Source organism: Ovis canadensis, chromosome 16 (assembly GCF_042477335.2).
Source record: "Ovis canadensis isolate MfBH-ARS-UI-01 breed Bighorn chromosome 16, ARS-UI_OviCan_v2, whole genome shotgun sequence".
In the NCBI taxonomy this organism is placed as follows: Eukaryota; Metazoa; Chordata; class Mammalia; order Artiodactyla; family Bovidae; genus Ovis; species Ovis canadensis.
The window spans coordinates 19,318,138-19,342,107 of NC_091260.1; the positions used below are offsets into that span (position 1 = coordinate 19,318,138).

A 23,970-nucleotide genomic window follows, 5' to 3' on the forward strand; every position below is an offset into this window, starting at 1 on the left:
ACACTGGGGTGTTGTTCAAAAGAGAGGTCAAGGGCACCAGCTCACAACAACTGACTCTTTTCTTTATATTTGTTTAAGGAATCTCCCCAGGTCATTCCTAGAATTGCCCCACTACCCTTACGTCCACTGACATTCATTTGGAGAATTAATGTCAAATGATTGTTGTACAAGAATCAGATACCACTCAACACAGCCCTAAGAGCCCAATAGCTTCTGGAAACATGCTTGCAGGATGGTGATTTCTGAAAGCAGAACCTCCTGCTTAGATCATCTGGGGGTTGATGGTTTTCCCCCAGACATTCTTGTTATTGCCAAGAGACTTTGGGAACAGATTAATGAGCGCTCTTTCAACTGGCTCCAAAGGATCTTGGTTGAGAACTTCCTGGACAGAGACCCCACTTCATCTCCCAAGTCTCCAAGATCTCCCAAGTGCTTGTTTATGGTTTACTGAACTAGTCTCGATTCCTGAGTCTATAGTCCCTTTGTCTTTTTAAACCTCTTCTTGTAAAGTGACTCTAGAAGCCTGTGCATAATTCCAAACTATTCTTTGTGGTCTCTTCACATCATTATCAATGGTGTGAAGTGTTTTGAAAGGCTTATAAAGGTAATTCCTGGTGGTCCAGTGGTTAAGACTCCATGCTCTCACTGCTGAGGACCCAGGTTCAATCCCTGGTCAGGGAACTAAGATTCCACAAGTTGCATGTTGTGGCCAGAGAAAGGCTTGCAGAAAAGTCCTTTGATGACTTTTCCTTCTCATGAGGGAGGGGAATTTTGGTGAACCCTCAAGAAAATTGTGATGGCTTATGCTTCAGCCCCATCCTGGCATCCTAATGGTCTTTACCCACCCCAAGAGAGCTAGATATCCTTTCTGAATTGCTACTCTCAAGACTCCAGAGACCACCGCACCACCTTCACTCCATCTTGTTCTGCTCCCATAGTACTCCGGGCTGATTAGGCAAATTAACTATTAGCGAAAAAAGTTACCAGATTTACATAAAACATTAAAATAATTTTTTTAATATTTCAGAGGTTTTCTTAAAAAAATCAGATGAGTTAATGAATCTCAAAGTACTAGACCTTTTTTTCTTCACAGTCAGACAGATAACTTTATTCATTTCTTCTACAAGACAGTAACATCAACTTCTTTAAACAGAAATCTCAGATCATTTGAGAGGCCAAATAGATCCAAGGAAGGAAGATGATAATTAGACAGTTAAATAATCAAAAGGCACTGCAGCACCACCTAAAACCTACCTCCATGGTGGTAGTAAGCTAAGGAAGATTAAGCTACAGTGAAATAATTTCATGTTAGTGTTCCAGATTATAGAGAAGAAACTGAGTTTGCTTTCCAGAAGACTATGGCACAGGGGTCACTTGGGAACAAGTAGATATTTGGCCAGGAAAAGGAGGTCAGACCAAATAGGGCTGCTCCAGCCTTACAGGGATTTAGCAGCCAGAGTTGGGTTCAGGCTGCCCCAGGCTCTTGCTCTAATTGAGTACAGACTTTAGAGAATTGGTCTCATGTTGGGGTGTGGGGGCTGAAGCATTCACATGCAAAGTAGACTGAGCTTCCCCAAACACATTTACACACCCTACAACAAGCTTTCCAAAGTCTCACATCTTGCAGCAGCTGAGCTGTAGTTAAAGCTGCAAGGCTCACAGGATCAAAGAAGCCAGGAAGAGACAAAGCAAGTAAGAAATCCCAGAAGCTAATCTCAATCTAGCTTTCTCCAACGTATTGGGTTGGCCAAAGAGTTCATTCAAGTTTTCCCATAACATGTTATGTAACAACCCAAACAAAATTTTTGGTCAATTCAATAGAAGAAATGCTCATATAACTGATATGGAATGTAGAAAGCTACACTGAAACAAGCTGGGTCTTCTGCTGGATTTTTCACCAAATACCAAAGGAAAACAAGGGGCAGGGTTCACTTTATTTATTTATTTTTTTAATCCTCAGAAGTTATTCTATTGTAAAGGGATATGGCTGAACAGATAGGAGACAGATTCCCCACTGTGAATTCTCCTGATGGCTTCTGCAAGGATCATGGAGATAGGGATCACCTGTATTTTGAAGCAGTGCCTCATCTTATCCTCCTGAGGTATGGTATTGGTGACTGCTACTGCTTCAAAGCATGCATTGTTAATGTGAGAAATGGCTGGAACAGAAAAGATTCCATGAGTCAGCACAGCATAAACACAACTCCAGGGGAGAGAAGTTTGTCAGCTGCGTGGCAGATTGAACCACAGGTGTCAGCCATGTCATCCACTAGGAGAGCCACACAGGCCTTCACATTGCCCACCAGAACCACGCAGTCCACTTCATCAGCCTTCCTCCATTCTCTGTGAATCAAAGCCAAGTCCACATTCAACCAGTCTGAGACAGAAGTCGCTCTCTTAGCTCCTCCAGCATCAGATGAGACAGTCATGGAGTTCCTCCACTTAGACATCTTCTCCCTTATCCATTTAAGGACAGCTGACTCTGCAAATAAATTTTCCACTGGATTATCAAAAATTTGAGGAGCATGCAGGTCCCTGGCGATACTATGACCCTTGTCTACTACAGAGATCATTTTGCCACAAGCTTGGCTAATTAAGATTGGAGCCCAGCTCTTATCCTTCTTATTCTTCCAGACATAAGTGGGAAGCACAGGCTGACCATAGTAACCCAACTGGCCGAAGCAATCTTTGCAGGCATTATTCATAATCAAAAGTTCCATTCAATTAACTTGATTTCACCATAGCCACTCTGAACAATGTAGATCCTTTCCACGCATTCTTTCACCGATTTCCACACAGGTCTGATTGCTGAATTTCATAGTCACCGCCTTGCCCAGCCCCAGGCCCAGGAAGGGCAGCAGTCTTCTGGGATAGGTCCTGGTGGGAGCTGCTGAAGATTGTGATATTCAGCATCTTGGCCAACTGCCCTAGGCCCTCTTTGCTTAGTGATCGCTTCTGCTGCCGAGACCCGAATCGAGTTGGCCCAGAGACTCAGTACTAGGCACTGGTAGGCACTAGGCTACGCTGTCATCTTCCATTCCTGCCCTGCGTGCAACCCTAAACTGTCCCAGTATTAGGCAAATTAAGACTGTCCATTCTGCTTCCTAAACACCTCTCAGAAACATTCCCTCTTCTGGACTCTCAAAATCTCTTCCTTAGTTCAAGTCTCACCATTTTCCATCAGCATTATGATGACATCCCCTCACCCGATTGGCTATCTGGGTCTTACTCCACTCTGCTGAAATTATCTTTCTTAAAAGTAAATATGATCATATTACTTTTGCTAAAATCTCCATCAGTTTCCCGAGGAACATTCCAACAGCACTGCCCCATACTCAGGGTTCCCCTGGCCTGGCCCAGTCTCCTTGGCCCGCTTGTCTTACTCCTGCCTTTTGCCCTAAAAACTCATCCCACTCCTCTCTGCTCCATCCACCTACCCAGCTCCCCCAGCCTCCAGGCCCTTCCTCCCTGGGCTCCTCATCCCTCCCATCCTTCCCCCTCCTCCTGTGCTACCTGAAAACCTTCTAGATGAGCCCATCCTCCAGGTTCTGCTCAACTCCCACTGGCCCTTTGATAAGACTCGCATGTAGCTATATCCTCTTGGAAAGGCAACTTGCAAAATTAACATGCATATATACTTAGAGTCTACTTCTGGAAATTGTTTTGTATTACCTATGCACTCCTCACATAAGTGCTCAGAGATATTCATGGAATTATTTGTTATAGCAGCAAATATATATATATAAATTAAAAAGGGGGGATAACCATTCTGTCAATAGGCACTGATTATGTATAAGCAATTAATCACAACAATAAGGAAGATCAACACATCCTGATATAACATGGTCCTCAAGCTACTTACCCAAGTAAAACAGTGTGATATACTGTGGGGATGTTTATTATGTGACGCCTGTACTGATATTCACAGGTAGATCCTACCAACAGCTTCCCTGGTGGCTCAGCTGGTAAAGAATCAGCCTGCAATGTGGGAGACATGGGTTCAATCCCTGGGTTAGGAAGATCTCCTAGAGAAGGAAACAGCTACCCACTCCAGACCCTACAAAAGGTGGGGCCTCTGAGAGGGAAACTCAGGGATTGGAAAGAAGACCTACTTTTACTCTAAACTATTTTGGAACTGTTTCTGTTTTTTTCTGTTTGCATGTTTTTCTTATATAAAAAATAATAATTATGCATGAGTGAGATCTGATAAACCTTGTACAGGCATCAGCTTCTCTGAGAAGCTTGCTTTAATGCCCCAGGGTGGAATGAATCACTTCTCAGTCTGAACCGTATACATCCATCTATTGGTAAATACTTTATCCCAACCAAGAGTAATATCTGGGCTCTTTTTCTCCAAACCCAGGACCCCCTAAGAAATCTGTGTCTGCTTCATTCCTGTGCTTGCAGCAGCCAACCTGGACCTAGGCCTGGCACTTAGAGCTTGCCTTTGGAGTGATCTGAGTTCTTAAGCTCTTGCTGGGTGGGGGAAGAAATGGCAGCAAACCTGTTCCCTGCAATCTGGTTGCTGACAGCCTTGACCCAGAGGACAGTACAGATAATTTGAATCCTAAATATGGGAAATAGAAGGCATTGCTGTAGGCCAAACATCAAATTAATAATAGAGATATAAGAGCAGATTGAGAGCGATGACTTGGGACAAGAATTCTCCGTACATTATTGACCCTTTAGAGGGTCAGGAGTGAACACAGGGGCTTCTGGAGACCTTGGCTCTGTGGTTAAATTTGAAAGCAACAATAGTGATTAACCCTAGAGTAATTAATGTTGGTCACATGCCAGGCAATACTAAAAATGTACTTGCCCATTTTGTTTAATCCCCAGAATTACCCTAATAAAGTTATTATCCTCACTTTGCAGTTGAGGAAACTGTTGAGAGGAGATGGTCAGAAATGATGAGCAGCTTATGGGCAAGGAAGACAGGTCTGGTTTGCTCGAGTGTCCACACTCAACCACTTCTAACACAGAAGGACACGTGCCCAAGAAAACAAGCAACTTTGCAACAGCCTTCTGAGTCATCTTTTCCTGTTGCTCCCACTGGACAGATAAGAACACTGAATTCCACAAGCAGTGAGTGACTCAGCCAGGTGATATGGTGATGGTGACCCATCACCCCACAGCGAATTCGGCAGGACAGAGGGAGTATAAAATCCACTCGTGAGTTCCCACTGCACTTACAGTGAAATCAGCCTCAGAACTGAAAGCAACGTAATTTGCTCTTCCTGTATTAAAAAATACTAAGTTTGGTCAAACATTCCTGTCCACATTTAAGCAATACTGAGCATCAGCCTAGATAACTTAGCTATGTGCTCTAAAAAAAGATTTGCTGATGAAAGAGAAATTTGTGAACCAGTTGAAATAACTTAGATAGGAAGACGAACAACAAGCCTCACTATAAGACCCTCTTTCCAATGTGTTCACGAATTCAAGGCATAAACAAGCCCACATTGTAAACTCTGCTTAATCCCAACTAATTCTTTGCCTGGTAAAATCAGCCTTAACACCATCAAACCCAGGCCCTAAAACTCTATAAATAGCCTGCCCAAACCTCCACCTTCTGGGATATCACTGAAACTCTTGTCAAGGTTACGCTCTCGTTTATTGCAGTAGGTCTAGTAAACTTAGCTTTGCTTGATCAATGTGCTTTCTGTTTTATTTGGGGATTTCATGGTGGTTTTTCCAGGGAATGTAAAGTCGTATGCCTTCTAACCTCTAGCTGGCTTCTTTCACTATAGCTCTTTGAACTTCAGCCACAGAGGCCCTTGGTCAGTTCTTTGATCCTACCATGCTTCCTCTGACCACAGGGCCTTTGCACTGACCACTCCTTTTGTCTTAAATATTCCCATCCACCTTCTTTACCTGGTTAGCTCCTAAACTTCTTTCAGATCACCTCACTTGTCATATCTCCAGGAAAGTCATCCTTCCCTATCTCTATGAATAAGGCAGACCTCCTTTTTATTTTTTCCTACAGCCTCTTATCTTTGCTTTTTAGCACCTACCTCTGTTGCCATTTTACCTTTAGGTTTTGGTTATTCGATTACTGTGTCTAAATTACCCTCTAGAATGTAAGGTGCCTGTGGGTAGGCACTGTGTCTGTTTTGATCACCCACCCACTCCCTTGCACTTTAGCTTAAATGGGTGATCAGCAGAATTCTTGGATAAATGGATGTTGCTCTTAATAAAACCTCATCATTGTGCATATGTATCGATGAATCTATGCGGGCGCACGTGTGTGCACTCGTGTGTGTGTGTGTGAGAGAGAGACATGTTTGTAGCATAAACTTAGATCAGGAGACATACAGGAATCCCAGGACGTGGGAATGGTGACACCATTAGCATCAGGGAGAAGGGGTAAGTTTAGAAGATACCTTAGTGTCTGGGTTTGGCATGGAACCTATCTGCACTGAGATCAGTTCAGTTCACTTCAGTTCATTCGCTCAGTCAAGTCTGACTCTGCGACCCCATGGACTGCAGGATTCCCTGTCCATCGCCAACTCCCAGAGTTTACTCAAACCCCTGTCCATTGAGTCGGTGATGCCATCCAACCATCTTATCTTCTGTCATCCTCTTCTCCTCCTGCCTTCAATCTTTCCCAGCATCAGGATCTTTTCAAATGAGTCAGCTCTTCGCATCAAGTGGCCAAAGTATTGGAATTTCAGCTTCAACTTCAGTCCTTCCAGTGAATATTCAGGACTGATCTCCTTTAGGGTGGACTGGTTGGATCTCCTTGCAGTCCAAGGGACTTTCAAGAGTCTACTCCAACACCACAGTTCAAAAGCACCAGTTCTTCAGTGTTCAGCTTTCTGTATAGTCCAGCTCTCACATCCATACATGACTACTGGAAAAACCATACCTTTGATTAGACAAAACTTTGTTGGCAAAGTAATGTCTCTGCTTTTTAATATGTTGTCTAGGTTGGTCATAACTTTACTTCCAAGGAGCAAGGGTCTTTTAATTTCACAGCTGCAGTCACCATCTGCAGTGATTTTGGAGCCCCCAAAATAAACTCTGTCACTGTTTCCATTGTTGCCCCATTTATTTGCCATGAAGTGATGGGACCAGATGCTTTGATCTCATGAATGTTGAGCTTTAAGCCAACTTTTTCACTGTCCTCTTCCACTTTCTTCAAGAGGCTCTTTAGCTCTTCTTCTCTTTCTGCCATAAGGGTGGTGGGGTCTTCAAGCGTTTTTTAATTTCATGTGGTGTCATCTGCATATCTGAGGTTATTGATATTTCTCCTGGCAATCTTGATTCCAGCTTGTGCTTCATCCAGCCCAGCATTTCTCATGATGTACTCTGCATATAAGTTAAATAAGCAGGGTGACAATATACAACCTTGACGTACTCCTTTCTTGATTTGGAACCAGTCTGTTGTTTCATGTCCAGTTCTAACTGTTGCTTCTTGACCTGCGTACAGATTTCTCAGGAGGCACGTCAGGTGGTCTGATATTTCCATCTCTTTAAGAATTTTCCACAGTTTGTTGTGATCCACACAGTCAAAGGCTTTGGCGTAGTCAATAAAGCAGAAGTAGATGTTTTTCTGGAACTTTCTTGCTTTTTTAATGATCCAAGAGATGTTGGCAATTTGACTCTGGGCCCTCTGCCTTTTCTAAATTCAGCTTGACAACCTAGATGCCCATCAGCAGATGAATGGATAAGAAAGCTGTGGTACATATATACAATGGACTATTACTCAGCTATTAAAAAGAATGCATTTGAATCAGTTCTAATGAAGAGGATGAAACTGGAGCCTATTATACAGAGTGAAGAAAGTCAGAAGGAAAAACACCAATACAGTATATTAATGCATATATGTGGAATTTAAAAAGATAGTACTGATTATCCTATGTATGAGACAGCAAAAGAGACACAGATGTAAAGAAGAGACTTTTGGACTCTGTGGGAGAAGGCAAGGGTGGGATGATTTGAGAGAATTATGTATATTATCTCAAAAACATGTATATTATCTCTGAAACATGTATATTATCATATGTGAAATAGATTGCCAGTCCAGGTTCAATGCATGAGACAGGGTGCTCAGGGCTGGTGCACTGGGATGACCCTGAGGGATGGGATGGGGAGGGTGGTGGGAGGGGGTTCAGGATGGAGAACACACGTACACCCGTGGCTGATTCATGTCGATGTATGGCAAAAACCACCACAATATTGTAAAGTAATTAGCCTCCAATTAAAATAAATTAATTTAAAAATATATATATATATATATAATAACTAAGTGATATATTTTAAAAATAATAGTAAATCTAGCTTGAACATTTGAAAGTTCACAGTTTACATACTGTTGAAGCCTGGCTTGGAGGATTTTGAGCATTACTTTGCTAGTGTGTGAGATGAGTGCAATTGTACTGTAGTTTGAACATTCTTTGGCATTGCCTTTCTTTGGGATTGAAATGAAAACTGATCTTTTCCAGTCCTGTGGTCACGGTTGAGTTTTCTAAATTTGCTGGCATATTGAGTGCAGCACTTTCACAGCATCTTCTTTCAGGATTTGAAATAGCTCAACTGGAATTCCATCACCTCCACTAGCTTTGTTCATAGTGATGCTTCCTAAGGCTCACTTAACTCTGCATTCCAGAATGTCAGGCTCTAGGTGAGTGATCACACCATCATGATTATCTGGGCCATGAAGATCTTTTTTTGTATAGTTCTTCTATGTATTCTTGCCACCTCTTCTTACTATCTTCTGCTTCTGTTAGGTCCATACCATTTCTGTCCTTTATTGTGCTCATCTTTGCATGAAAATTTCCCTTGGTATCTCTAATTTTCTTGAAGAGATTTCTAGTCTTTCCCATTCTATTGTTTTTCTGTTTCTTTGCATTGATCACTGAGGAAGGCTTTCTTATCTTTTCTTGCTATTCTTTGGAATTCTGCATTCAAATGGATATATCTTTCCTTTTCTCTTTTGCTTTTCACTTCTCTTCTTTTCTCAGCTATTTGCAAGGCCTCCTCTGACAAACATTTTGCCTTTTTACTTTTGTTTTTCTTGGGGATGGTCTTGATCCCTGCTTCCTATACAATTCAGGAACCTTCGTCCATAGTTCTTCAGGCACTCTGTCTATCAGATCTAATCCCTTAAATCTAGTTGTCACTTCCACTGTACAATCATGAAGGATTTGATTTAGGTCATACCTGAATGGTCTATTGGTTTTCTCCACTTTCTTCAATTTCAGTCTGGATTTGGCAATAAGGAGGTCATGATCTGAGCCACAGTCAGCTCCCAGTCCTGTTTTTGCTGACTGTATAGAGCTTCTCCATCTCTGGCTGCAAAGAATATAATCAGTCTGATTTTGGTATTGACCATCTGGTGATGTCCATGTGTAGAGTCTTCTCTTGTGTTGTTGGAAGAGGGTGTTTGCTATGACCAGTGCATTCTCTTGGCAAATCTCTGTTAGTCTTTGCCCTGCTTCATTCTGTACTGCAAGGCCAAATTTGCCTCTTACTCCAGGTATTTCTTGACTTCCTCCTTTTGCATTCCAGTCCCCTATAATGAAAAGGACATCTTTTTTGGGTGTTAGTTCTAGAAGGTCTTGTAGGTCTTCATAGAACTGTTCAACTTCAGTTTCTTTAGTGTTACTGGTTGAGGCATAGACTTGGGTTACCATGATATTGAATGGTTTGCCTTGGAAATAAACAGACATCATTCTGTCATTTTTGAGATTGCATCCACGTCCTGCATTTCGGAATCCACATCTAATCCAGTTCCTCTGACCAACCACCTAATGAGAGTTGAGTAGGTTTTTGGAGAACCTCAAGATGCTTCCCTTCAACTCAGGCTAAGTTGGAAAGTTACCAGCTTCCCAGACCATTGCTACCCACTGTCCAGGGATGGGCAGACAGATAACCCCTGGGCTTATGCTGAAGCATATAAGGACTTTTGTTTGGTTAATTGGTTGATTGTTTGAAGACTTTGCTTTCTAGAGAAGTTTTAGTTTCATAGAAATGGAGAGGCAAGTACGGAGAAGTCTCACATACCTCCTGCACAATCCCCCTTGTTATCAACATCCCCCATCAGGGCAATATATTTGTTTAAATCAATGAACCTACATGGGTATGTTGTTATCATCCAAAGTCCAGAGTTTACCTTAGGGTTCACTCTTGCTGTTGTACATTTTATGGGCTTTGACAAATGTACAGTGACATGTATCCATCATTATATTGTCATACAGAGTAGTTTCACTGCCCCAAATTTCTCTGTGCTTCACCTATTCATCCCTCTTTCCATCCTCGAAACCCCTGGCAATCCCTGATCTTTTTTTACTGCCTCCATAGTTTTCCCTTTTCCAGAATGTCACATAGCTGGAACCCAATAGTATGTAGCTTTTTTCAGATTGGCTGGTTTTTAGGTTTTTGTTATTTTGCTTAGTAATTTGCATCCAGGGATCCTCCAGACCTTTTCACAGGTTGATAGCTCATTTGTTTTCAGTGCTGAATGTTATTCTTTTGCCTGGATATGCCACAGTTTATTTCCCTACTCATCTACTCAGTGATATCTCAGCTGCTTTCAGAGGCACATATATTTTAACTACATGTCTAACTGGCTTCTTGGCCGAAAACCTTTCTCTTATCGTTTAAGCTGGAAACAAGAAAACTAATTCATTGTAAAAATATATATATACTATTAAAAAACAAAGGAAGCTATTCACTTTGTTTTTACAATTTTATTGAGGTGTAACTGCTAGCTAATAAACTACATATTTTAAAAGTACAGTGTGACAAGTTTTGACATAGGTATGCATCTGTGAAACTGCAAATATCAAGATAATGAATACATCCACCTCCCCCCAAATTTCTTCATATTCTTTTATAATCCATCCCTTCCTTTCCTCCTCCACACACAATCACTGCTCTGCTTTTTGCCACTATATATTAGTTTGCATTTTTATTGCAATTTTTTACTTAGTATTTTATAGAACTTCTCTTTTTGTCCTACAATTGCCAAAAAAAAGTGTGATAGAAACCAGCAAGGGTAGCCTGAAGTATTCTTTCTTTGGGCAGCAATAAGGTAACCCACTGGCTTCTCCTGAGGGTACTGAAGCCCAGTATGCAGGGGAAGGGGAGTAGGGGGGTGCAGAGGGCCAGCCAAGGGAACTGTACCGATTTCTGTGAGCAAGTAATCCCTTGGAAATTAGGGACCCAAGAAGTTAAGCCAGACTCTGGACTCAGTGAACTCTCCTTTGCCCAAAAGGGCACCACAGTTCAGTTCAGTTCAGTTGCTCAGTCGTATCCGACTCTTTGCGACCCCATGAATTGCAGCATGCCAGGCCTCCCTGTCCATCACCAACTCCCGGAGTTCACTCAGACTCACGTCCATCAAGTCCGTGATACCATCCAGCCATCTCATCCTCTGCTGCCCCCTTCTCCTCCTGCCTCAATCCCTCCCAGCATCAGAGTCTTTTCCAATGAGTCAACTCTTTGCATGAGGTGGCCAAAGTACTGGAGTTTCAGCTTTAGCATCATTCCTTCCAAAGAAATCCCAGGGTTGATCTCCTTCAGAATGGACTGGTTGGATCTCCTTGCAGTCCAAGGGACTCTCAAGAGTCTTCTCCAACACCACAGTTCAAAAGCATCAATTCTTCCGCACTCAACCTTCTTCACAGTCCAACTCTCACATCCATACATGACCACAGGAAAAACCATAGCCTTGACTATGGACCTTAGTCAGCAAAGTAGTGTCTCTGCTTTTGAATATGCCATCTAGGTTAGTCATAACTTTTCTTCCAAGGAGTAAGCGTCTTCTAATTTCATGGCTGCAATCACCATCACCACAGTCACTTAGAGAATTCTGAGTTTGATTTATTTTCAAATCCTAGGTTGGTAACTCAGACAGTAAAGAATCTGCCCACAATTCAGGAGACCCAGGTTTGATCCCTGGATTGGGAAGATCCCCTGGAGAAGGGAATGGCAACCCATTCCAGTATTCTTGCCTGGAGAATATCATGGACAGAGGAGCCTAACGGGCCATGGTCCATGGGGTTGCAAAGAGTCGGACACGACTGAGCAGGTGGCTAACACACAGATTGTGTTGAAAGAATGAAAGAAGGTGCTCCATGTAGAAGAATGACCAATAAAGATGACATGGAATCGACACTTCTAGAATGGGCCTTTCCTAGGTCCATTTTTAATTTAATAATAACTTTTAATTTAATAATAATTACCCTTGCATTTCATTTCAAAAACTCACTAGGAATTTAGGGAGAGAGGCTTATCCTAAAATTACTCTGGCAACTGGCAGCAGAGTAATTTTCAGGCAGTTTAAGACTATATATTTCCATGATGCTCACAGGGAAAAAATAAGGTATTGATGGTTGACACACTTCCTTGGAGAAGGCTGTTAGAACTCAGTCCTCTCCAAGCACTTCTCAGGAGCCTTCAGACCCCAAAGATGAGTCACACTCTGCCATGTGCCCACTGGATTTGTAACTAGGGTCCCCCTTAAAAAAAAATACTCACTGACAACCTAGAGGGGTGGGAAAGGGTAGGAGGTGGGAGGGAGGTTAAAGAGAGAGGGGACACATGAGTACCTGTGACTGACTCGTGCTGATGCATGGCAGAGGCCAGCACAACATTGTGAAGCAATTTTCCTTCAATTAAAAATAAATAAGTTGGGGGGGGGGGGTTGCTGCAGAATAGGCACACTGTCCATACACTCGTGTATTTCTCAGTGTTCCCTGTAAGGAAATATCCCTCTGAGCTTCAGAGGAATAAGCAATTCTTCACCAAAAGATAAGAGCACCAACTGGGCAGAACATTTTCTAACTTTGGGCCTATTAGTAGCAGTAACTGTAATGAGAGCCAGTGTGAGGACTTATGAGCAGGCGTTCTGCTGAGCCCTTTTACTTGCATCGTGTTGTTAAGTTCTTACAATGATCCTAAAAGATGAAAACAAGTATTATCCATGTCTTGCAGAAGAGGAAACAAAGCTCTGTGAATTGAAGTGACCTGTCTGCCGTCCCCTACTGTGTGTGTGGAAGCTGGATTTTAAAGCTGGGTCTATTTGCTGATGGGCCTCCCTGGTGGCTCAGTGGTGAAGAATCCGCCCACCAATGCAGGAATTTGATCCCTGATCCAGGAGGATCCCACGCGCGTTAGAGCAACTCAGCCCATTGGCCACAACTATCGAGCCTGTGCTCTAGAGCCCGGGAACCACAACTATTGGGCCCACATGCAGCAGTTATTGAAGCTTGGTGCTCTTGACACTGTGCTCTGCAACAAAGGAAGCCACTGCAATAGGAAGCCTGCGCAATGCAATGAAGGGTAGCCCCTGCTTGCTGCAACTAGGGAAAAGCCACGCAGCAACAAGGACCCAGCACAGCCAAAACCAATCAATAATAAAATTATTTTTTAAAATACTCACCTCCCAGTGCACGAAATGTAAGAAACCTGGCTGGGTTTAATCGCTGAGTCAGGAAGATCCTCTGGAGAAGGGCATGGCAACCCACTCCAATATTGTTGCCTAAAGAATCTAATGGATAGAGGAATCTGATGGGTTACAGTCCATAGGGTCGCAGAGAGTCGAACATGATTGAAGTGACTTAGCGCACACAGCACACATCTGCTGATATATAACCTTGAAGATATTTGTCTTCATTGACTGAAACATGTGTGCAGCAGATACTGTCCGTGTCCCAACCAAATGCACCCGGTGCTATTCAGAACTGCCTCAGAGGCTCACCCCACACACACCCTCCCTCTCCCCCATGGGCCTGTTTCTGCCCATGGCCAGGACTTATAGTCCTGTCCCCTTGCCTTTGAGCAGGGTAACCTCCGTGGTGTAATTCACACTCCAGTCTTCTTCACTGGACCCAGCTAGACTTTTCTGGAAATCACATCTTTGCTGATGTTTCCCTGCCCATCCTGCTTCCTTTGCTCCTGCCCAGGTTTCGGGAGAGATTACACCCTCACTTGTACAGGGAGCTCCCTCTCCAGCTCTGCTTCTAAGGCACCGACCTAAGACAAAGTTTCTCAGTGAAGGGCGAAGGTAAGTTTGCTTCTCGGGAAAAACCTCTTCTCTCTGCCCCAGCTGGGGCTCAGAAGTAGTAGGGGCCCTATGGACGGTGACAAGCTGAGTTTATAGGGTGCAGTCCAGTAGGGTCATCACCAAGGATGGAGGCAGGCTCCAGGCTCAGACCTCAGTTCTCAGAGTTAAGAGTGCACATGGTACTCGTCTCACAGAGATGAGATAAACATGACAAGGATGAACATGTATCAGGAATTTTAGTGAAGGGAAGAGTGTTTCCTTCCCCTCCCCTTCCTATCTTAATCTTAAGTATTGAGCAAAGTCGTTAAAACATTACCCCTAAGTTGGACAAAATAACATGATATTCAGTTCAGTTCAGTTCAGTCACTCAGTCGTGTCTGACTCTTTGCAACCCCACGAACCGCAGCACTCCAGGCCTCCCGGTCCATCACCAACTCCCAGAGTCCACCCAAACTCATGTCCATTGAGTTGGTGATGCCATCCAGCCATCTCATCCTTGGTCGTCCCCTTCTCCTCCTGCCCCCAATCCCTCCCAGCATCAGCGTTTTTTCCAATGAGTCAGCTCTTTGCATGAGGTGGCCAAAAATATTGGGAGTTTCAGCTTTAGCATCATTCCTTCCAAAGAACACCCAGGACCGATCTCCTTCAGAATGGACCGGTTGGATCTCCTTGCAGTCCAAGGGACTCTCAAGAGTCTTCTCCAGCACCACATTCAAATGCATCTGTTCTTCTTTACTGTCACTGAAATTCCAAACCACCCTTAGAGCCATCTCTTCTCCGTCCTCAGCGTCAGCGTGCAAACGCATTCAAGCTTGATTTAACACATCTCAGTTATGCGTAAAGTGTCATTCCTTCATGAGTTCAATTAACAGACACTTACTCCAGGTCTACTCTGTGCCAGCCTCTAGATTCTGGGGATTCGGGGTGAACAAAATGAAACCCACAGCCCACAGGCAAGGGAGTTCGTATTTGAGCTGCATGAAGGTGCTGTTCTTCCATATGTACATATGGTTCCCTCTTCTTCCCCTTGTTTTTGGCTGAACTATACTCAGCCTTCAAGCACATGCTTATTTATCACTGCTTCCTCCTCAAAGCTGCTTTTGATGTTTCCCCCACCAACTGATAACCCTTCACTTAATGTCCAGAGTCCCTTGTTCTTCCCATTTCATAGCCTTCATTGCGTGCAGGGTGTTAAGGTGATATGTTTATAGACAGTGAGCTCCTTGAGGGCAGAGATCATGGCCTTCATTCACCTGCTTGTTCTTCTCTCTCTTCATTCTTTGAGGGGCCGAGCATGTGCTAGACGCTAGGGTTTGCAGTGGTTCTTTGCAGACTAGCTCCCATCCTGTCCTCACAGATCTCATTCCACAGGGAAGGCAGGCAAAAATAACTCATCTTCAGATCCCCAGACTCTAGCAGAGGCCCTGATGACACATAGCTCCTTGTTAAGCTCATAAAGTGAATGAATGAGAAGGTCAGCAATTTCTTTTCTCTCAGGAGAGGACTATGGGGGAGGCGGCTAAAGTTATGTTAATAGAGAATGAAATGAACACAAGTAGAAATCTGACAATTGTCTGACCAAATCCAAAGTTCTCTGAAGGAGTGATGCCTCTTTGGTTTGGGCCGCATGGACTAGGGGTCTGAAATTCAGTCACTTATGGGGCCCCAGAAAGTCCTATGCACATGCAACTTGTTTGAGGTACAAGATCATGGTCCTATACTGCCCATTTTTGGAGGCTGCACTCAGCAGGAGAGTGGATCCTGGTGGACATGAAACTCCCTTTTTATTTCTTTTCCTGTAGAAATGTGGACCATGTCTCTTCCAATTTCTTAACAGAAGCCAAAAATTTGCAAAAATTTTCCAAATCTCTGGCTCCAATCCAACCTCCAGACTTTCACTACACAGCTGTTTTAAAGAGCCAGACCACAGTAGCCTATAGACAATCACTTGCAACTTTGAGTACTAATTCATCCCCAAATCAAAGTCCCACTCAAAGAGACTTCTTTGTAGTTAATGCCTCTTGCCTGAATAAACTCAGAGGGAAAAGGAAAAAAAAACTAACAGGAAAAAGAAAAAAAACAGGAGGAACTGGACAAGGCTGAGAAACTGAGTTCTTTTGAACAGGATGTTCTTAGCAAGACCTCCCCACCCCCACCTTGTAAAAGCCCCAGGTTTGAGGTACAGGGCTGAGGTTTAGAGCGAGGATCAGGCCTGGCATCAGTGATCTCCCCAGGTGGCCAACTCAAAGCCATTAGAGCAAGGGCGGTCCTTCTGTTTTTGCTACAGGTCGTTTCAATGAAGAGGAGCCTGCCAGGATGCAACCGGAGAGCTTCCTGGTCAGAGGGCTGGACAGTATTAATTTACACAGGCCCACAAACAAGCCAGGCGCTCTCCATCCTATTGGGTTACATGCAAAGCACAAATAAACTTCCTGGGCTGACTAATAGAGGAAATTGGGAAGGAAGGAACAATCTATCGGTTATCAATAGGCAGCTAGCAGGAACCTGACCAATTAAGCAGTTAACGCTGGTAATAGAGATGAAAAGAAAACCATAGGATTAAAAAAATTTCCTCCATGATGCAACAGATGAAAGAAATAGGCTGCTTTGCTTGCAACCACGATAATGCTCCAGATCAAGTAAAAGAGAAGAAGAGGAGCAGAGGAAGGAAGTGTGCCCTGGGTATTTTGCCTGGCTGCAAGCATCGTATATACCACTTGGGGAAATGGCCTTCCATCTGAGCAGCTGCCACAAGCAGGAAACCATGGTGTAGCATTTTCCAAACTGCAAGGGTAGGGTGATGGTGGGTGATTTTAGGTGGGATTGATTCAGTGACTTATGAACACCAAATGAAAACATGGTCCTTTCTCAATTCTGTCTCAATCTGGTGGTGCTACTGCCCTTCACCACCCTCTTGACCCTGCAGATGTTGCTCATTGACAAGAGGACACAAGTTCACAGCCTTCTGCAGGCAGCCGGAGCCAGCTAGAATGTCAGACTTTTATATCATCTTTGTGAGGTTCCTGAGTGGCTCAGATGGTAAGGAATCTGCCTGCAATGCAGGAGACCCAGGCTTAACCCCTGGGTCGGGAAGATCCCCTGGAGAAGGGAATGGCTACCCACTCTAGTATTCTTGCCTGGAGAATTACATGGATAGATGAACCTGGCAGGTTCATGGGGTTGCAAAGAGTTGGACATGACTAAGTGACTTTGGTTTGTGGTATTTATTTTTCTGATTTCCTTGTTCATATCCCAAGTGTTGCTGCATGCCCATTGAGTAGCCATCTGCAGGCTTTTGGAATAGATTTAGCTTCCTTTTTAAAAGTGAAGTGATTTTTTAAATTATAGTGAGGAAATCATAATACCTAGTTACAGGGAAAGGATCATGAGATGTTGAGTCCCCTACCAACTCATGCAACTCTTAGAAATAAATGACTTTGGATTTTCCACTGGGTCTATCATTATATGAATGACTGACATTATTCATCTCCAAGGACCAACCAGACGGACCAGATATGAATTAAATGCATTATTTCATGAAGCTTTTTCAATTCCTTTGTGAGATACATGATGCTCTGGGGGATCCGTTTTAGAAATGAGGAAACTGAAGCACAGAAAAGCTAACTAATTTGCCCAAGGATATGCAGACATGAAAACGTAGAACCTAATGTAGAACCTAATGTTCCCTGGGCCTGAGTGACTTAGAACACAAGAGGCAGGATAACCTGGCTGTCTTTTGAGTCAGCCAATACGTTTATCAATCTCAAGATTCAACGAGAGAAAACCCAAGGCTCAGCGCCTTGCTCTGCAGCATGTATTCAATCAATTCCCTCCTCCCTTTACACTGAACAGGACTAGACGAGACTTTCAAGGTCATGGTCTCAACTTCTGTTTTACTGAAGTTCCTAGATAGGGTTAAGGGACTTCCCAGGGTCTTGCGGCAAGGTGCAGTGAAGTTGGCATTTTGGGTTCAGTTCCCGGCTCCAACCAGATGTTCTCCACCATTCCTCCAGGACAGGACACCCACTAGCCTTCTTGGTGGTATCTGGCTACACGTCCCAAGGTGAACAGACTACTCTCAGTGCTTCGGAAGACACAAGCCTGACCCCAGTCCCCTCTGACCTTATCATTCAACAGCTATTCATGGAGCACCTGCCATCTAGGTGCTGAGATTCACAGACCAAGGCCCCTCTATCATGGATTTCTGATCTAGAAGTAAAGGCAGACATTAATCAAAGGATTACCCAAAGAAATACACAGTTAGAACTGTTTCATGGACTGTGAAGGCATAGCTCACAGAGCTGGTAGAGTGTATGCCTCTTTCATCCATTTGACAGACTACCCATTCTTACCTCTCTGTCTTCCTTTCCAACCAGCCTCCACGTGACTACTGGATTAATCTAACTAAATCACAATTCTGATGTCACTCCCAGCTTTCAAAGCCTCAGTGGCTTCCCACTGCCCAGAGAATGAGCAGAAATGTAAATGCCTCAGCCTAGCAATCAAATCTTCCATGAGGAGCCTCCAAACCAGCCTTCCACCTAACCCCATTCACAGAGACAAGAGCCAGGGTTTCCTGCCACACTATCTTTGTCTTTAATGGTCTGTGATATCCATGATGCCTTCTTCATGGAAACCTCAACACACCATCCCCCAAAGCCTGTTTATAAAGGCCTCCTCCTCCTCCATATGGCTCTCTCTTTACCCCTCGTCGCTTCCATAGGTCACCTGCAGCACTTGGCTTCATCTTTGTCTGAGAACCCGTATGCTCCTGTGCATCACAGTTACGTGCGGGCCCTTCTTATGTTTCCAGCTTGAGTACCAAGTTCCTTAGAGTGGGACAGAGGTAGCAATGCTTTATTCATTTATCTTGTGTTGTTCATTGTATTAATAATACAATCTGTGTTCAGTAAGCATGACTCGAATTCAACTGGTGCTAAAGAGTAGCCTATGTTCATTGTAGCACTGTTTATAATAGCCAGGACATGGAAACAACCTAGATGTCCATCCGCAGATGAATGGATAAGAAAGCTGTGGTACATATACACAATGGAGTATTACTCAGCCATTAAAAAGAATACATTTGAATCAGTTCTAATGAGATGGATGAAACTGGAGCTGATTATACAGAGTGAAGTAAGCCAGAAAGAAAAACACCAATACAGTATACTAACACATATATATGGAATTTAGAAAGGTGGTAATGATAACCCTATATGCGAGACAGAAAAAGAGACACAGATGTACAGAATGGACTTTTGGACTCTGAGGGAGAGGGCGAGGGTGGGATGATTTGGGAGAACGGCACTGAAACATGTATACTATCATGTAAGAAATGAATTGCCAGTCTATGTTCGATACAGGATACAGGATGCTTGGGGCTGGTGCATGGGGATGATCCAGAGAGATGATATGGGGGGGGAAGTGGGAGGGGGGTTCAGGATTGGGAACTCATGTACACCCATGGCGGATTCATGTCAATGTATGGCAAAACCAATGCAGTATTGTAAAATAAAATAAAGTAAAAATAAAAATTGAAAAAAAAGTTAGAATAGTAATAAAATATATTAAACAATTTTGTTTTAATAGTTAAAATAAATAAATAAAGGGTAGCCTAGGGGTACGGGTTATACTCAGAAATAAAATACAAATTAGTTATCCTTTGAGTATAACTCATATCTCTAGCCTGCCCTGTAGTAACAACTGAACTCAGTTTGTGCCTACAGAATCAAGGCTGGAGACTAAGAACAGAGTGAGTGAGACATGGCCATCGTGCTTAAAGAGACAAACCCTTCAGGGAGAGGCAAACCCTGAGCACATGATAACTGCCAGGGTGGTAAGCGCAGATGAGGAGCAGTAATAACAACAGGCTGCACCCACGAAGTGCTTTCCTCATGCTAGGACTGCACGGGGCTCTTCACACACATAGTATCACTCAACCCTCAGAGCAATCCTATGAATTCAATTCTTCCTATTTCTATTTTACAGATAAGGGAGCTATGCTGACTTGCATAAAGTCCTAGTTGGGGATTGCATCCAGTGGTATATTACTGAAGCCCCCCAACAAGCAGCCTGGGGCAGGGAGTCCAGGGCTGGGGCATTGACGCCCGGAAGCCATCAGAGACCAGGTGCCTCCTGTCTTTCCGCTCAGCCACTCTGAGTGCGACCTTTATCCTCTGGGTTATCACCTTGTGGTTGTGAGATGTTGGATCCACATCTGGTCTAGCATCTACAGTCTAAACGGGGAGTAGGGAAAGGGCAGAGAGTGAAAGTCACAGGCCAGTTTGCCCCCTTTTCAAGAGTTTCTAGATAGTCCAACCCTAAACTCCATCCACATGCCATTGGCTAGAGTTATGTCATTTGAGTATTCTTAACCGCAAGAGAGGCAGGAAATGCAGTTATATAAATGGACTCATTGCCAGGCTGAACAAAACTAGAATTCCTTAAATAAGAAACAAAGGAGAGAAGGGATACTGGGTCAGCAGTGAGCCCACCTGCTAGCCTACGTTCAAGCCTGAACTAGTGATGAATGAGTAAACATTTAACTGGTTGGAGGTATAGATGAGGGGACAGGAAGCTCTGATGGGTACCATTTGCCAATTTCTATGGTGTAAATCCTTTCATAATGGGTCACATCAAGCTAAAAAAAATGACTGCACACAGTTCACAGATTTCCTGAAGATTTAGCAATCAGCTTTCATGAGCTGGTGATAGCCAGCTCCAGAACATCATGGACTTGAACTTGCCCAACTCCAGGTAAGCACTCTGTACCACGCTTCCCTAGAGTTACACAGAGAAGGGACGTAAAGCGTGCCCCAGCAACCATGCAATTGCACTAAGTGGTTAAGCAGCAAGAGAGAGTGGGAGCTGCTCCTTTCCAGGCAGGTAAGTGACACTCAGACCTGAAGCCTCTGGGAGCATGGCAGGGGGTGGGGGTGGGGAAGTGGTGAGGGAATGTCACACCAAAGAAAAACTGTGTGCTCTTAGGGAACTACTGGGTTTCAGGGCCTCCAGAGACTCCAGGCAGAAGGCTTGATTAAGGAAACTAGTACCTGAAACTGAAAGAAAAGAAAAAGTTTTCTTTACTAATCTTCTTTCCTACCTGTATGCCCTGGTGGCTCAGGTGGTAAAAAATCTGCCTGCAATGTGGGAGACCTGGGTTTGATCCTTGAGTTGGGAAGATCCCCTGGAGGAGGGCATGGCAACCCACTCCAGTATTCTTGCCCGGAGAATCCCCATGGACAGAGGAGCCTGGCGGGCTACAGTTCATGGGGTCACAAATAGTTGGACATGACTGAGCAACTAACCACACACAGACCTGTACGCCAGTGGTTCTCAACTTGGACGGGGGCGCGCGGGGTGGATCATCCTGCTTCTCAGGCACATTTGTCAATGTCTGGAGACATTTTTGGTTGTCCCAACTGGAGGAGGAAGATAGCGTGGTTGGCACCCAGTGAGTAGAAGCCAGGTGTGGTGCTAAACACCCTACGATATAAACATGGCACCCATCACTTGCCAAGGAAGAACTATCTGACCCCAGATGTCAAGTTGAGAAATTAGCCAACATTGTTGTCTATTTGATGATGGCTATACCATCTTGCTCTCTGAGTTCTGTGAGCCACAGAAAAGACTTATTTTCTTACTTACTTTCTTCTTCTTCCTATTTTTCTCTTTTGGTACTGATGGGAAGGAAGGCCTTGAGTGGGAAGGACGCTGTTTATTATTCAACTCTCACTTCCCCAGCAGGGAAAACCCTGTTTATACAAAACATCAAAGGTCGCTGCCACAGATATCAATTCCATATTGCATGAGCCTTTGCCAAATCAAATTAGCTTATTTTCCTTGATATTAAGTTTGACAAGCAAAGAGACTGTGAAAACCAGAATTCCAAGTGGGTGTGCCTCTGTAATTTGGTACATTTTCGTAGCAAGGCGATTCCAACAGTAGCCTTATTCTTCAAGTCAGGATTATATTACTGTCTGTATTTATCTTGTCTGGAAATTTACCTCATTGTATCCTTCAATCCTTCTAATATTCAGATTCTTCAGGAATGGGACAGAGGCAGTCAACACTGTTTGGACTGGCAGAGATGTCCGTGGCAGTCACCCGGGTGGTGCCCAGGAAGAAAGGGACCCCAGCTTTGCATGAAACCCACTATTAAGACGCAGTGGTATATCAGCATCTGTCTCAGTCAAAAGGAAACGCAAGAAAGAAAATATCCCCAAGCCAGTTACTCTTAATGGTTTTGAGTTCCGGAAAGCTTTGAAAATCTGGTGAAAGCTATGATCTTCCTTCTGCAGACATGTGCTCTCATGCCCATATTTGGCACAGAATCTTGAATGTTCACTGGGTTTCTGACACTCCACGGAGGAGCCCCTGGTTTATGACATGCTATAGGCCAATGCATGTCATAAGAAGAGAGACTGAATGTGAAACCAGACAGACACAGTCACATCCTGGCCCTTCCTTGTCATGACCTTACATCCATGAACTTGACCTCGCTTCCTGGAGTCTGAGTTCCCTTTACTGTCAAATGGGCACTAACATCTCCTTGGCCAGGTGGCCCCATCCGTGAGAACAAGATCACTCGAAGGCCAGGTGGGGACTAGACCAGATACAGAAGGAGATGGAGGCAGGCAGGCTGCTGACTGATCAAACTGATGTTTATGAGACAGAAGGCATGCTGGGACTCTGAGGTGAAGGGGACTAAGCTCCTGCTCCCCAGGATCTCCAAGACCATTCCAAATTCACAGGAGAGAATGGGGGAGGCTTCAGCACAGGCTGGACCCACAGAAATGAATTCAGGAATTTAATTTTCCTACTACACAGAGGCCTGACCTCAGGATTGTGCATTTTTAATACAAGCCCAGAATAAGACAGCTTCTAAGGCTAGTAATGGCACCCAGAATCTCTATCAGAGGGTTGAACCTCAGATGTAATTGTCCATCAGTCATTGTTTGGTGCCTGTGATTTAAGGTGCTCTTGTTATCCGTGCTTCCCTGTTGGAGCTGTGTAATGAGGGATCTGCTGCATAAAGTCTTTCCTATTCATAGCTCCATCCCCAAGCACTCGGGATGAGACCGGACAACAAGGAGGTGCTCACTTAACATCCACTAGAAAGTTGGGGGGGCACCTACTTAACTGGTGAAGCAAAAGGGAAGGGAAAGATGAGAATACAAGTGGACGCTGCGTTGGTTAGGAGGCCTTAGGAACGAGGCCTTGGGGATGAGCGCTGAGCAAGAATTCAGGAGATGGAGCATGAAGACAGAGGACACAGTCCGTGGGAGGGTCAGGTGACAGGCAGGAAACTGGCAAGTTCAAGGAACTGAGAAGGTCATCATGGCTGGTGACTGGAGGCACAGACCGTGCAGGAACTTCCTGGAGGTCCATTATTCTCAGCCAGCGAATACATATCCTCCCTTTGATGGTAAGAACTGGTTTGATGATGGTCACAGTCAAAGGAGATGAGAGGAGACATTGGCCTTGAACTCCCAGGATATGTATTCCTCTCTTCCATGGGAACTGCTAGAAGAATCTCTCCTTTTCCTCTTGGATAGTTTGGTATGTAACTCCCCTCCTGCATTAGGAGTTGTAGTTGTCAAGAGCTTGAAACTGCTGGAAGCTAGTGTGTGGGACTTAAAGATGAAGCTAATGTCTTGAAAGACAGAGGAAAGAAATGAAGCTAAACTGAGCCTTGATGATACTTTGTGAGCACCTGGACCAAGCTTCACCTGAAGACGACTACTTCTGGACCTTTCACCTTCCTGAACCAATAATCCTTCTTTGGTTTTAAAGCCATTTTTGAGTGGGATTTGGACACAGAAGTACATAATGGAATCAGGCAGTTGAACCAGTAATCTAATTTTGCTGATTCTGCGGAACAATTTTAAAAAACACTTGTCGAAAGACAGAGGCATCTGGGAGTAGAAGCTATGTGGAAACTATAATCTGAAAGC

At 44.0% G+C, this 23,970-nt stretch overlaps 1 pseudogene; it reads right to left on the reverse strand.

The window, feature by feature from the left end:
• Nucleotides 1-1,968: 1,968 nt before the first annotated feature.
• Nucleotides 1,969-2,913, reverse strand: LOC138421772 (ribose-phosphate pyrophosphokinase 1-like; annotated as a pseudogene).
• Between the last annotated feature and the right edge of the window lie 21,057 nt (nucleotides 2,914-23,970).